The sequence below is a fragment of the Mustela nivalis genome (genome assembly GCF_964662115.1).
Source record: "Mustela nivalis genome assembly, chromosome: 14".
In the NCBI taxonomy this organism is placed as follows: Eukaryota; Metazoa; Chordata; class Mammalia; order Carnivora; family Mustelidae; genus Mustela; species Mustela nivalis.
Genome location: NC_139033.1, coordinates 41,168,658 through 41,183,383, shown reverse-complemented (window position 1 = coordinate 41,183,383; position 14,726 = coordinate 41,168,658). Strand labels below are relative to the sequence as shown.

The window sequence follows — 14,726 nt, the reverse complement described above, 5'->3', positions numbered from 1 at the left end:
TTCTTAGACAAATTTCTTTAATTTTTAATGCCAGGGTTTTAATTTTCTTTGTGTCTTTGAATAAATTCTTCAATCACGAATATTGCCCATCCTTTTGAACCAAGAGACATATATTAGTATCACTAAAGCTGATTCATTAATGCTGAAACTATCTTTGCCCTATAATTATGGGAGAGTAAGTGTGCATACATTAAATAAGAGGAAGTCAAGACTTATAATGCCTATTCTTGAGCCTGTGCTGAGTGGGGCTCACAGTACTTGGAAGAATCTTCCAGAACCACACATTGTTAAATGTGGTTTTGGCAGGTGCCATGTCACATTGTTCAGCTATCCCTGGTTCCAAGGCTGTTCTTATTGTCGTTTCTGTTGTTATTGTTTTTGTTGTTATTTTGGTTCAATTTGCAAAGACATCCATCCTGCTCAGTTTTGGCAAACTGATCTCCTCTCTCATTGGTAAAGGAAGAAATGCCTTCTTTAAGAGATGAAACCACTGGCGACATCTCCTAAGACTTGAGGGCAGGATGAAATGTCTATGACAGACTCTGTTTCCGTCTCTCTCTCTCTCTCTCATTTGCTTTCTGACAAAATTGAAAAGAAAAAAAAAAAAATGCCTTCCTTGAGAAACTGCTGCACTCTGTTGTTTCTGATTTTCCACATGAAAGGATTCTATTTAAGCACAGGAGGGTCTAGGAAGGCTGGCTTCTTGTTGAGCAAATATATTAATACTTTTTTATCCTACAACTTGTAGCCTGATCAACTGCAATTATTTCAGGAGCCAGAATAACCCAGGATTCTGAAAACAAATACATCAAATGCTTTTTAAAGTCAGGACTCAGGCTAAATACAGAACAAACAAAAGGAAGGTATTTACTGCATGCATTACCCTCCCATGTGAGTGTTTACAAAATAGATGGACAGACTTGAAAGAGTAACAGTGATGGAAACACCATGTCATGCCTTGAATGGACTGTGTGTTCTTGATTATACTGATCAGCATTTGCCCTTTAGACTGACATCGGAAACTCCACCCACAACCTGCCCCAGGCTGCTGGAATCTGTGTGACAGTATAGCAAGATTAACTTTAAGAAACACACAAAAGGCAGGAAACAAATAGCACTGCTGTCATCTTATTGGTTGGCGTCCTCCTGGGATGATCTATAATCATTTCTTCAGCTTAGAAATCAGCCTTGTGGTCTTGGGAATATTACTAAAGCTCTCAAGCTCTGTGGGTTTTGTCCCTTCTATTGTTTATAAGAGTTGATTCATTTTGCCATTAATTTTAACAGAGATAGAAGGTTTGCTTTTTCACTGCTGGTATTAAATTTTGGAGAAAATAAAGCAGAACAGTGAAAAGAAAACAAACTCTGGCTCCTTAAATTTATTTGCAGGTCAGTAGTGTTAAATTTCTTTCCATTCAACATGTAAGAAGCTTTAAAAAAAAATACTGTCCTTTTAAAAAAATGTGCTCAAACATGAGTGTGAAAGGATGTTAGGAGAGAATCATTATCATCTCTGTGTGTTTACAAAGAACACGCATGAATATATACACACATAGTCAAAAAAGTAGTTCTTTAAGAATCCCATGCCACGGAAGATTTAATTAACCTTTTCACTAGGAAACCAATTCTGCTGGCTGCCTTCATTACCCTTCCTTCTGTTCCCACCCCGTGGCTCTCACACTTTATTTCTTTCCTCTTCTTTTATTTCCCGATCCTTTGGCCCATTCTTTCATCAATGATCCCATTGTTAAATCTGCCAGCTGGTGCTGGAGTCCTTTATTTCTCTCCATTTTTGACTGCAACAACCTTACTTCCATGTCTGAGCTTTGGCTGTTACCTGCTTTACTGCATCTTCTACTCCTTCTCAATGTTTCATTGAAACAACCGTACCAACCCAGGAGTATAAGGTCAGTTGAAAAGTTCGACAGTCTACAAGGAATAACGCTTTGAAATATTATTTTTCCCACAGGGCATAACAATTTGTCTTAAATGAATGTCAATTATGGAAATGAAATCAAAGAGATTTCACTACAAACACACACACACGCACACACAGAATTTATTGAATGCTATAGGAAAGAATTCTTCATTATCCTAATCCAACTAGTACTATGTTTTTTTGTTTTCAGTTTCAGATATTAAAACAGATTCCAGAAACAAGGAAGTATGCCCTCCTGCAAATACTGAGAAAGATATTTAAATGACATGTAAATAAGCATTCTCAAGCAAACTTTTTAGAAGTTATCTTTTTTGTTGTTGATGATGATTTATAGCTGTTTTCCCCCACTGCATTTCCTCCTATCTATTGTTAAAGGAGAGTGAGGGTGTATATTCACATAACCCCCATGCTTGTAATGCCTAGACATGTTGGTTGCTAGGTAACAGAGTACTATGAGGGAAGCAGGGCGCAGAGAGGGTGTATCTCTGATCTAGCAGAAATGCAGAAACCACCGCAGGAGGGAAGTTCTCTGCATTTCCTTGCATTTTTGCTGAACTAAACAGAATTATTATTGCATGACAAAGTACCACTTAGCCTTATGGAACTTCCTGGCAGTTACAGTTTTCATCATTGCTGTAAAGAATCCATAAGTCTTGCTTATTTCTGCAAGGTTGTATGATAGGTTTACTCCACCAGATCAAAACTTTGTTGTCCATGTTCCTGTTCCCTTTGGTTCCTTTTAGGTAACTAAAGTTCCTGTCACCAGGTCCTTGAATGGAGGTGTTAGTTTCAAATGTGTTGCATCCGAATAGACTTTTCAGAAAATCCTCATATCTTGTTTAATCATTTATTTTTTTAAAGATTTTATTTATTTATCTGACAGAGAGAGAGAGATCACAAGTAGACAGAAGCAGGCTACCTACTGAGCAGAGAGCCTGATTTGGTGCTGGGATCAGGACCTGAGCCTTAGGCAGAGGCTTAACCTCATGACCTGAGCTGAAGGCGGAGGTTTAACCCACTGAGCCACCCAGGAGCCTCTTATCTTGTTTAAACGAAACTGTAGCTAGAGTAAAAAGTCATCTAATCAGGGAAAATTGCTCAGAATTCCACCATTGTCAAAAAGGAAAAGGAAAACTTCTCTTCAAAAACCTTAATTCTTAATTAAAACAAATGAGTTGTGTTAGGGTCCCTAATCAAAGGAGCGAGACTGATAAAAAGCGAAGGTCAAGCAAAGCTTTATTTCGCTCCAAGCATCGAGAATCAAACTGACAGGTCAGGGCCATCTCTTGCAGAGAGGGGACCCCTCCCAGCCTCACAGACTACCTTTTATAGAGGTAGTTTGGCCAGGCTATACACAGGTGGCCAATGAGATTGCAATACACAGAGAAAACTGCACAGTCATACTAGGTCTGCCACACACAGAAAAAAACTGCTAGGTAACAAACAAGTTACCATTTGAATTGGTCATTTGAATTGCCAATTGAATTTCAATGTACCCTAGTATATATATGCGCGCCCCACTGATTGGATGTCTTCACCTGGCCTGACCTGGCCTTGTATCTGTTTGCAAGTAAGTTCCTCTGGGAGGGGCGGGGTCAATCTAAGTTCACTGCATAAACACAAAATGACTCGCTTTGGCCAGCCAGGCCCTTACAGTTGCATGGAAGTATTAGGCATCAAAAAAGAGTTAGAGATGGGTCAGTTGATTCTTGAAACATTTCCGGGGTGCCCAGTATGTGCTTAGGTACCGGGCACTGATGTTACAGAGGATGAGACAACATCCGGCCCTCCCCATATGTGTGGGGAGAGATATACACAGATAATTACACTATGGGAAACCTCAAAGCAGAGCATAAGGAGAGATTTTTGGGAGGACAGAGGTGGCAGCAACCAGCTAGGCCTGGGAGAATCATGAGGCTTCAAAGAGCTGTGTCTTGAACCATGGGCAGTTTCTCAGAGAGGGAAGACAAGTGACCCTTACCGGCTTTCTCAGGACATTCTTCCATCAGTACAAAACACTGTTGCATAAGGATGCCTTTCTGGACCTCTTTACCCACGTGGGATTCATTCATCATATATTCTCTCAGCTCCTTAACTTCCTTCCTTCGTAGGCCAATCTCAGTTTTAGCTATATATTAAACAGTTTTATTAAATGCTTTAATGAAGATCACCACTTTTTTCCATGTCGAGATTATGTTCCATCAAGGAAGGGAACACAGCTGCTTTCTCACATTATTCTATGGAACAGCACAGTACCTTGCACATGGTAAGAACTTTGTAAATGTTGAATGAATGAGTGGGCAGAGTCACAAATCATATCATTTTGGTAACTGCCATCCGTGCTTTCATAGTGTGAGTGGACAAGTTCATATTCCCTGTCTTTGATATTCCTCAAAGGAAAAAAAACAAACACACTATTCTTAGTACACTGGCCTTCATTAGTTATGCCATATCTATTCCATCATAAATCTAAAACTAGCAGATATATTCTATAGCTTTAGCCTTTTGCCTACTACACATAACATGAAGGAGAGCACTGTTCGATGAAATCTATAGATAAAACGTGAAAAAACTACTGGTTCTTCCTTCTCTCAATTACAGTGTCTACAGTAATCTCCCAAGAGTCCATTAATAAATTACTGTGCGGGGGTGGGGATGGGGGTAAGGACTGACAACCACCAAGTCCTTAGTTTTGTCAAACTTCAGATTATTCCCTCGATCTATACAGCAGTCCCCCATCATCCAGGGTTTTGCTTTCTCTGGTTTCAGTCACCCACAATCCACTAAGGACTGGAAACGGATCATCCTGACAATGAAAAGGTTAACAGTTTTCTAATACAACGTCATAGTGCTTGTGTCATTCACCTCACTTCATCTCATCATGTAGGCATTTTATCATCTCAAATCATAAGGAAAAGAAGGCTGAGTACAAGGCAGTAAGATATTTTGAGAGACACAATATTCACATAACTTTCTATAGTACATTGTTATAATTGTGCTATGTTATCATTTATTGTTGTTAATTTCTTACTGTGCTGAATTTATGAATTAAACTTTATCAGAGTACACATAAAAGGGGGAAAAAAACCATAGCATATATAGGGTCCAGTACTATTCATGGTTTCAGGCATCCACTGGGGGGTCTTGGAACATATCCCTTAGATATTCTGTTAGCCCCATTGTACAAAGAAGACTCTGAGATCTCGACAAGTTAAATGATACTTTCTAAGCTCACAGTAAGCAAAGAAGAGAACTGAATGTCAACTCTAGGTCATTTTGACCCTAAAGGTATTTTCTTTTCATTAGTCCTTTCTCCTCTTGCCATCAGTCTTTACCACCTGAATCCTGAGAATCATACACACACACACACACACACACACACACACACACACACACACACACACGCACAAGCACATATCAACTATTTTCAGAGTCCAAACTTGCCATTTAATTTTCATATCATCAGGGAAATTTTCTCAGTAGGAGAATTCTGCATTAGGTGAAACTTCTCAGAAGTAGAAAAATTATTTATTCATTTATTTGGGGGAGACATCATAGTTTGTTGCCTCTTCTTTTTTTGTTTTAAGTTTTTATTTGAATTCCAGTTAATCAATGTTCAGTGTAATATTAGCTTCAGGTGTACAATTGAGTGATTCAACACTTCCATCCATCACTCGGTGCTCATCACAACAGTAGCACTCCTTCATCCACATCCGTCATTTTGCCCATCCCCCACCAAACTCCTCTCTGGTAACCATCAGTTCATTCTTTCTAGTTAGTAGGGGTCCATTTCTTGGTTTGCCCAACCCCCTTCTCTCTCCGTCTCTGTGTCTTTAAAGTAAGGAGATCTTCTGATCAGTTCTTCATCAGCATTTATAAATATTGAGGACTGGTGCTTATTCTGACTTAGGGAGAGTCAAGTGGTCTACGGTGAATGCACTATTGGGTTGAATTAGAATCAAGTTTTCTTTTCAGTCTGCTTGTTCAGGAATGTAAGTAGTGGACAATGGGAGGAACCGACAATGTGAGAAGACTGTTCCTTTCATAACAGAATGTAGGGTTTAATGTCTCTTTATAACTGAAAATGTGAATATGTAACTTTCACTGTTCGTAAATAGAGTCCTTTATCTTCTAAGAAAACTCTGTAATTTTATACTTAAAATATTTCTAGCCTAAATATATCTCATTTAAATCGAGGGAGTTAATAAATGTTTTCACTATGGTTTATTCTAGAAGCTTTGAGAATCTGGTAACATAATTTGCACTAAAAGCACTTAATTTTGTGAAAGCCATACCAAACTTGCCATTACTAGCTTCACAAATAGAAAGGGCAATTTGCTAATGGGGTTCCATTTGTGGCAGTTTATGGACTACTTTACCCAATTTACTCACTAAGGCACTTCCAAATATGAACCAGTCAATATGAAACATTGAATGGCTTTTAATTCAATAGAACACTTTACCTATTTAGATAGAAATGAATAGACATATCAAAGTGACATTCATTCTGTAGTCCAGTTACTGGTGACACAAGACTGAGCAGAGCAATAACAAGAACTCCTGCATGACAAAACATATAACCTAGCAGGAGAAACAAGTATGAATTAAAGGTTTGGGAGGCAAATTCATTCCAAACTTAGGAACAAGACCGTGGGATAGGAGGGATCTTGGTGAATTCAAGGAATGTGACAGAAGATAGTGAGCCTTAGAGAACCATGGGCAAGAGGATGTGCTGTGGGAGTTGAGGCTGGAAGGTCAGTAAGCAGGAGCTAGATCGTGAAGGACATTGCAGGGAATTGCTTCAGTTTGAATGACTGTGTCCCTCCAGATTCATATTTGAAACCTTAATGCTCACCATGTTATACTAGGAGATCTCTCATCTCCTTTGGGAGATATTAACGTCATGAGGGCGGAACCTTTGTGAAAGGGACTCGTGCTCTTATAAAAGAGCTCCTTAACCCCTTCCACAATGTGAGCACAGGCAAGAGGTCAGCAGTGTAACAACTTGGAAGAGGGTCTCACCAGAACTGGACCATGTTGGACCATGTTAAAGCTTTTAGGCTTTCTAAGAACAAGTGCTAAGTCGTTGAAGGTTTTTAAGTAGGGAAGCATCATGATCAGCATACCAATCTAGAAGAATCAGCCTCGCTGTAGGCTACAACAATAATGAGAATAGGAGAAGATAGAGACAGGAGGTTAGTAAGAGAATTACTGCAGTTGCCAAGAAGGAGGTGATAGTAATTCAGACCATGTAGGTGTAAAGGATGTGGCTGAATGTGAATTTCTTCACTGGAGCTGTTCTTAATTCCATGTGGTTGTAACTGACAGCACTCTTTGGAAAGAGCTCTGAGCTAGGAGTAGAAAGAAATGGTTTTAAGTCTTTATCTGTTTCACCTTCATCTTCTTTTTGTTTTATACCTTCTCTATAAAAGGAGGTAATGATGTTTGGGTATTCTATCCCTTAAGCTTTTTTAAAGAACAGATACATAACAAAGACTTAAAATATGTTAAGTGCTATATCATGTAAGAGGTAAGCAGTTCTTACTCCCTATAAATATTATAACACTATAAATACTGGTTTTCTAGACTACCAGATGTACATTTTTTTTATTATTCTTTTGAGTTTCTAGAGTGGATACAGAAGTGCAAAGAAATGAACTGTATAAATCATGAATATTACAATTTAGATAGTATATGAATATGACTTAATATTAATTGACATATTGATTGAACCAAACTGTCAAAATGTCTGTACTACCATGATTTCCAAACCATGGTCCATGTCCAGATTTAAGTGTGGATACAGAAATAAGTGTTCACGTGCATCCCCAGGTCTCAGACTGTTGAGCATGAGCAGTATGTCTTCGAAGATTCTCAGAAAAACCCATTGGTTCCAGGAAGGGGAAGAAAGTGCATTTCCAGATGTCAAGACCGCTCTAGTTTAGAATCCCAGCACCTTTCCTTTGCAGAACACATGGTTCAAAACATCTTCCTACTCTAAGTCAGAAACTAGCAGATGTCTTTGTCTTAGATACATTTACAGTTGGAACATTCACACAGCCCCTAGTGGAAAACACAACCAGTAGAATTCTTGTGTTTAGATTATATGAATTAATTAATTCATTTATATGAATTCATTTAACTTATTTTGGATGTTAGAAATCTCTAACCTCTGACTTGACATGAAACATATATGCATATATGGTCCTCATCTGTACCATGTTGCTTTGCTTCTAACAGGGATTATACCACCGATATGTTGATTTTGATGGTGCTTTAAAAAAAAAAAAAAAGGAAAAAGAAACACTTAACACTTCATTTATTTGCTTTGTCAATACCATTCTCCTAACTCCCTCTGTCCGTTTATTAAACTAAACATTTTAGACAGTGTGGTTTATTAGCTTTGCTATGAGGTTATATTCCACAGATATCTGACCTTTTTTAATCATTGTGTGGCCAAATGAAATAAAGCACATGCATTGAAGCAGTGAATAAGATTGGGGGTTAGTGAGTTTGATGGAATCACAACCAGTAATTTTAAAATGTGACTGAATTCTTCCCACATTTAAAATCTTTCATTATGCTACTTCAGAGCTAATTTCTTTCTTGTTTTTCTGAATAGTTGCTTCCATTAATCTCACTTTAGGTAATGATGGTAATGATACAATTATATGTAATCATTGACTGAATTCAATATGCAACACATCAGTCCCTTTATGTAGTGATTGTACAGCTCTCTACAATCTTTGGATTTGGAAAGTTTCCATTATGTCTTGCCAAGATGAGATTCAAAAGTCTCTGACATTTTGCATAACATCAGTCAAGACGGGTGTTCCAACTGTCCCTTGTAGTGATTGGGCAAACTCATCCATCTGGCTGGTTCTAGTTGAAGCTGCGGGTGAAGACGTGAGACAAACTGAGCAGGGTTCACTGTTTACATAAATTCCAAAGCACTTAAACTATTCAGAGAGAAACAAAAACAAAAACTAAGAATAAAAACTTTGAAAAAGGCCTTTAAGAGTACAGGTGGCCAATCTGTTTAAACTACTAATGACACAAATCACAATCTAACTGAATTCATTACATTTTTGTGCAAAGTGAATATTTATTTCAAAAACTTTAAATATATTTTCCTAAATTTACAGCTACTGCTATTACCAGCTATCACTCAGTATTAGCCTGTTTCTTAAAGTACTCGTAGCAGATGTGTGCTTGCATTTCTTTTTGTTTTTGTGCCATGTAGATATAAATTTGCTTAAGTTCTGAAGACACATTTCAACACTTATTCAATTTAGTTCAATTAAGACTTAATATTTTCTCTGTGTTCTGACACAGTAGAGTTGAACATGCCCATATCTTTTAAGAATTAAATAATTAAATATGCAAATAGCTTGAAGGTACTAGCTTACTGTTTATTCCATGTTTAATTTCTTTCTTTTAAAAAATCTCATTCTCTGAGGAAAAATAGCAGGGCTTCTTTAGTCTCCAGTAAATGTTTACAATTCATCATTTTACCTTGACCTGTTGAATTTGGCTTGTTGATATATTTTTTAAAAGATGCTCTTGGGGGGCACCTGGGTGGCTCAGTGGGTTAAGCCTCTGCCCTTAGATCAGGTCATGATCTCAGGGTCCTGGGATCGAGCCCTGCATCAGGCTCTCTGCTCAGCAGGGATCCAGCTTCTCCTTTTCTCACTGCCTGCCTCTCTGCCTATTTGTGATCTCTTTGTCAAATAAATAAATAAAATCCTAAAAAAAAAAAAAAAGATGATGTTGGTACAGTGTGGTATGGGTTGCAGTGGGGCGGGGGATGTCAGTTACTTTCACTCACCCCCCAAGTCTAAAATGGGCTTTTTTTTTTTTTTTTTAAATCCCTTCTAGTACGTCTAAATAGATTTTCTCCCTAGTTCCGAAACACACCTTTTTTTGGTATTGATATTAGCTAGCTGATTAGCATCTATCCACTGATTTTAAAGGTATATCAGATTTAACTTAACCAAATTGAAAACACTTGTTTTTCTCTCTCAAATTTAATCTTCCTCTTACTCATATTTGTAAACAGACACTACTATCGACGAGTGGCTCCAATCAAACAAGCGAGCAAACAAACAAACAATTAAATTAAAACGCTCCTGCTTCCTCTCTTCTCCATCTCTCCATCCCAGCCACTGACAAATCCTAGAAGCATGACATTGAATACACAGACTGCACTGCTCCTGACTCAATAATCTACTACCACCATCTCCACGCCACTACCATCTCTCTCCCCGGGTCTGCTGGAATGATCGTTAACTAGGGTCTTTGAGTCTATCTTTCCCTTACAATTCTGTTCACATTCATTGTTAAAAACATAATTTACTGTGTCTTTTCCTGTTGTAAGCCTGGAATAAAATCCAAATGCCTCAAATGGTCTTTTAAAGCTCCTTGTGAACTACGCAACCTTACTCTGCTAGTGCATCATTCTACTCTCTACATTCTTGACTGCTCTCCAGACATCGTGCCCTGTTTCGGATGTCCTTTCTGAACACCTCAAAACTGCTCTTGTCATAGGGTTTTAGCACTGTCTGTTCTCTCTATCAGGAATGCCCTTGTCCTACATCCTTGAGAGAGGCCTTCCCTGATCTCAAGTCACCTTTTCTCATACCCCCTTATGTTAGTTTTCTGCAGAGCTTTGCTATTTTTTTTCTTGATTGATTAATTGATTGATGTCTGCTTCTTCCATCAGAATGTAAGCTTCACGAGAACAGGGACCTGATCTCTCATGTTTATTAATTATGACTAGGGTATAGAGCTATGCCTAGAACATAGAGTGAGCCCAATAAATATTTGCTGAATAAATGGATAAGCCCTGAGAGGAATAGTTAATGACACATATATGGGACGATGTAAGCTGGAAAGAGGAGCAGACTCAAGTGAAATTTTCTTTCCAAAAGAATCTTTAGCCAACTCTAGAAGAGTAGTCCAGGGCCCCCCCTGGAGTAACACTGTTGCTTCCTCTACGATCCCACTTCCCTCTTTTCCTTTCTCTGCTCTTCATTTCTTAAATACTCCTTTTTCCAGCACTATTTTCAAATTGTGACTGGGTAAGGTGGAAGAAATTCCAAGGTAAATTGGAAAATATTCCTACACTCATACTCATAAAGCCTTCCTGCTTTGAGGGGGGGGGAAAAAGATGCACATGGATAGCTATGTCTCACATTAGAAAGCTGCTGTTAGGGAAGCAGACACAATCCAAGTCTCTCCTCAAAGGTCAACTAAGAGCATATATATCAGCATGAACACTGGAGAAAATCATACCTTAATCCACAGGGACACAGCCAGGCCACTGTGTTTGTTTTATTAACATGTAATGTATTATTTGCTTCGGGGGTACAGCTTTGTGAATCATTGGTCTTACAAAATTCACAGCACTCGCCATAACACATATCTTCCCCGGTGTCCATAACCCAGCCACCTAGTCGCTTCTCCCCCACCCCCCAGCAACCCTCAGTTTGTTTACAGAGATTAAGAGTCTCCTATGGTTTGTCTCCCTCCCAGTCCCAATCCCATTTTGTCTCATTTTTTCCCTCCCTAGCCTGCACAACCCCTCAAACTGGCTCTTAAATTCCTCGTATTAGAGAGATCAAATGACAATTGCTTTCTCTGATTGACTTATTTCACTTAGCATAATACTCTCTAGTTCCATCCACTTCATTGCAAAAGGCAATATTTGGGGTTTTTTAATGGCTTCACAGTATTCCATTGTGTGTGTGTGTGTGTGTGTGTGTGTTTTTGTGTGTGTGTGTGTGTGTGTGTGTGTGTACCACCTCTTTATCCATTCATCCGATGATGGACATCTAAGTTCTTTCCATCGTTTGACTACTGTGGACATTGCTGATATAAACATTCGTGTGCAGGTGCCCCTTCAGATCACTACATTTGTATCTTTAGGGTAAATACCCAGTAGTGCAATTTGTTGGGTCGGGTAGCTCTATATTCAACTTTTTGAAGAACCTTGATAATGCTTTCTGGAGTGGCTGCACCAGATATCATTACCACCAACAGTGTAGGAGGGTTCCTCTTTCTCTGCATCTTCATCAACATCTGTCATTTCCTGACTTGTTAATTTTATCCATTCTGACTGGTGTGAGGTAGGATCTCACTGTGATTTTGATTTGTATTTCCCTAATGCGGAGTGATATTGAGCACTTTTTTGTGTGTCTGTTGGCCATTTGGATTTCTTCTTTATAGTCTTCTGCCCATTTCTTGATTGGATTATTTGTTCTTTGGGTGTTGAGTTTGATAAGTTCTTTATAGATTTTGGATACTAGCCCTTTATCTGATATGTCATTTGCAAATATCTTCTCCCAATCTGTCAGTTGTCTTTTGGTTTTGACTGTTTTCTTTGCTGTGCAAAAGCTTCTGATCTTGATGAAGTCCCTATAGTTCATTTTTGCCCTTGCTTCCCTTGCCTTTGATGATGTTTCTAAGAAGTTGCTGTGGCTCAGGTCGAAGAGGTTCCTGCCTGTGTTCTCCTCAAGGATTTCAATGGATTCCTATCTCATATTGAGGTCTTTCATCCATTTTGAGTCTATTTTTGTGTGTGGTATAAGGAAATGGTCCAGTTTCATTTTTCTGCATGTGGCTGTCCAGTTTTCCCAACACCATTTGTTGAAGAGACTCTCTTTTTTTTATTGGGCATTCTTTCCTTCTTTGTCAAAATTTAGTTGACGATAGAGTTAAGGGTCCATTTAAGGGCTCTCTATTCTGTTCCATTGATCTATGTGTTTGTTTTTGTGCCAGTACCACACTGTCTTGGTGATAATAACTTTGTAATAGAGCTTGAAGTCTGGAATCGTGATGCCACCAACTTTGGTTTTCTTTTCCAACCTACCTCTGGCTTATCAAGGTCTTTTGTGGTTCCATATAAATTTTAGGATTATTTGTTCCATTTCTTTTAAAAAAATGATGGTATTTTGATAGAGATTGCATTAAATGTGTAGATTACCTTAGGTAACATAGACATTTTCACAATATTTGTTCTTCCAATCCATAAGCATGGAACATTTTTCCATTTCTTTGTGTTTTCCTCCATTTCTTAGATGATCTGTCCATTTCAGTGAGGGAGCTGTTAAAGTCCCCTAGTATTATTGTATTATTATTGATGTGTTTCTTCAATTTTGTTATTAATTGGTTTATGTAATTGGATGCTCCCATGTTAGGGGCATAGATATTTAAAACTGTTAGATCTTCTTGTTGGACAGACTCTTTAAGTATGATATAATGTACTTACTCATCTCTTACTAGAATATTTGGTTTAAAATCTAATTTACCTGATAGAAGGGTTGTCACCCCAGCTTTCTTTTCATGTCCATTAGCTTAGAAAATTGTTTTCCACCCCCTCACTTTAAATTTGGAGGTGTCTTCAGGTCTAAAATGAGTTTCTTCTAGACAACATATTGATGGGTCTTTTTTTTTTTTTAATCAATTCTGATAACCTGTGTCTTTTGATTGGGACATTTAGTCCATTTACATTCAAGGTAACTATTGAAAGACATGAATTTAATGTTGTTGTATTGCCTGTAAAGTGACCATTACTGTATATGCCTCTCTTCCTTTCTGGTCTTTTACTTTTAGGCTCTCTCTTTGATTAGAGGACTCCTTTCAATATTTCTTGTAGGGGTGGTTTGGTGTTGGCAAATTCTTTTAGTTTTTGTTTGTCCTGGAAGCTTTTTATCTCTCTTCTCTTTTCAATGACAGCCTAGCTGGATATAGTGTTCTTGGCTGCATATTTTTCTCACTTAATGCTCTGAATATATCATGCCAGTCCTTTCTGGCCTTCCAGGTCTTTGTGGATAGGTCTGCTGCCAGTCTAATATTTCTACCACTGTATGTTACAGACCTCTTGTCTCATGCTTCTTTCAGGATTTTATCTTTGTCACTGAGATTTGTAAGTTTTACTATAAGATGATGAACTGTGGACCTATTTTTATTGATTTTGAGGGGGTTCTCTGTGCTTCATGGATTTTGATGCATGTTCCCTTAGCCAAATTAGGGAAACTTTCTGCTATAATTTGCTCCACTGTACCTTTTGCCCCTCTCTTTCCTCCTTCTTCTTCCCCTTCATCTCCTACTCCTCCTCCTCCTTCTTTTTTTTTTCTTCTTCTTCTTCTTGGATTCCAATTATTCTAATATTATTTCATCTCGAATTTTCCCCTTGTGGTCCTGTAGTTGTTTATCTCTCTTTATCTCAGCTTCTTTACTCTCCATCATTTGGTCTTCTATATTACTAATTCTCTCTTCTGACTCATTTATCCTAGCAGTGAGAGCCTTCATTATTTTATTGCATCTCATTAATACCTTTTTTTAAAAATTTCAACTTGGTTAGATTTTAGTTCTTTTATTTCTCCAGGAAGGGATTTTATTTTTCCAGAATGGGATTCTCAAGTATCTCCCATGCTTTTTTTTTTTAAGCTCAGCTAGAACCTTGATAATCGTCATTCTGAATTCTAGTTCTGACATATTATTAATGTCCATATTAATTAGGTCACTAGCTGTTGGTACTGTCTCTTTTTTTTTGTTGTTGTTTGTTTTGTTTTGTTTTTGTGGTGAGTTTTTCCATTTTGTCATTTTATCCAGATAAGAATAGATAGTTGAGAGAACAAAATACTAAAAGGTTAGTAATGACCCCAGAAAAATATACACTAACAGGATCAGGAAGACCCAAAACTAGAGGGAGAAGAAAGGAGGAAAAAAATAAAAGAAAAAAAGAAAAATAAAATAAAAAAGATATCTATTTGTGTATGTGTGT

At 37.9% G+C, this 14,726-nt stretch overlaps 1 protein-coding gene across 3 annotated transcripts in view; it reads left to right on the top strand.

Annotated features, from left to right (window-relative positions):
* DCC (DCC netrin 1 receptor) overlaps positions 1–14,726 on the top strand; it is a 1,135,716-nt gene that overhangs the window by 311,571 nt on the left and 809,419 nt on the right. The window lies entirely within an intron of this gene.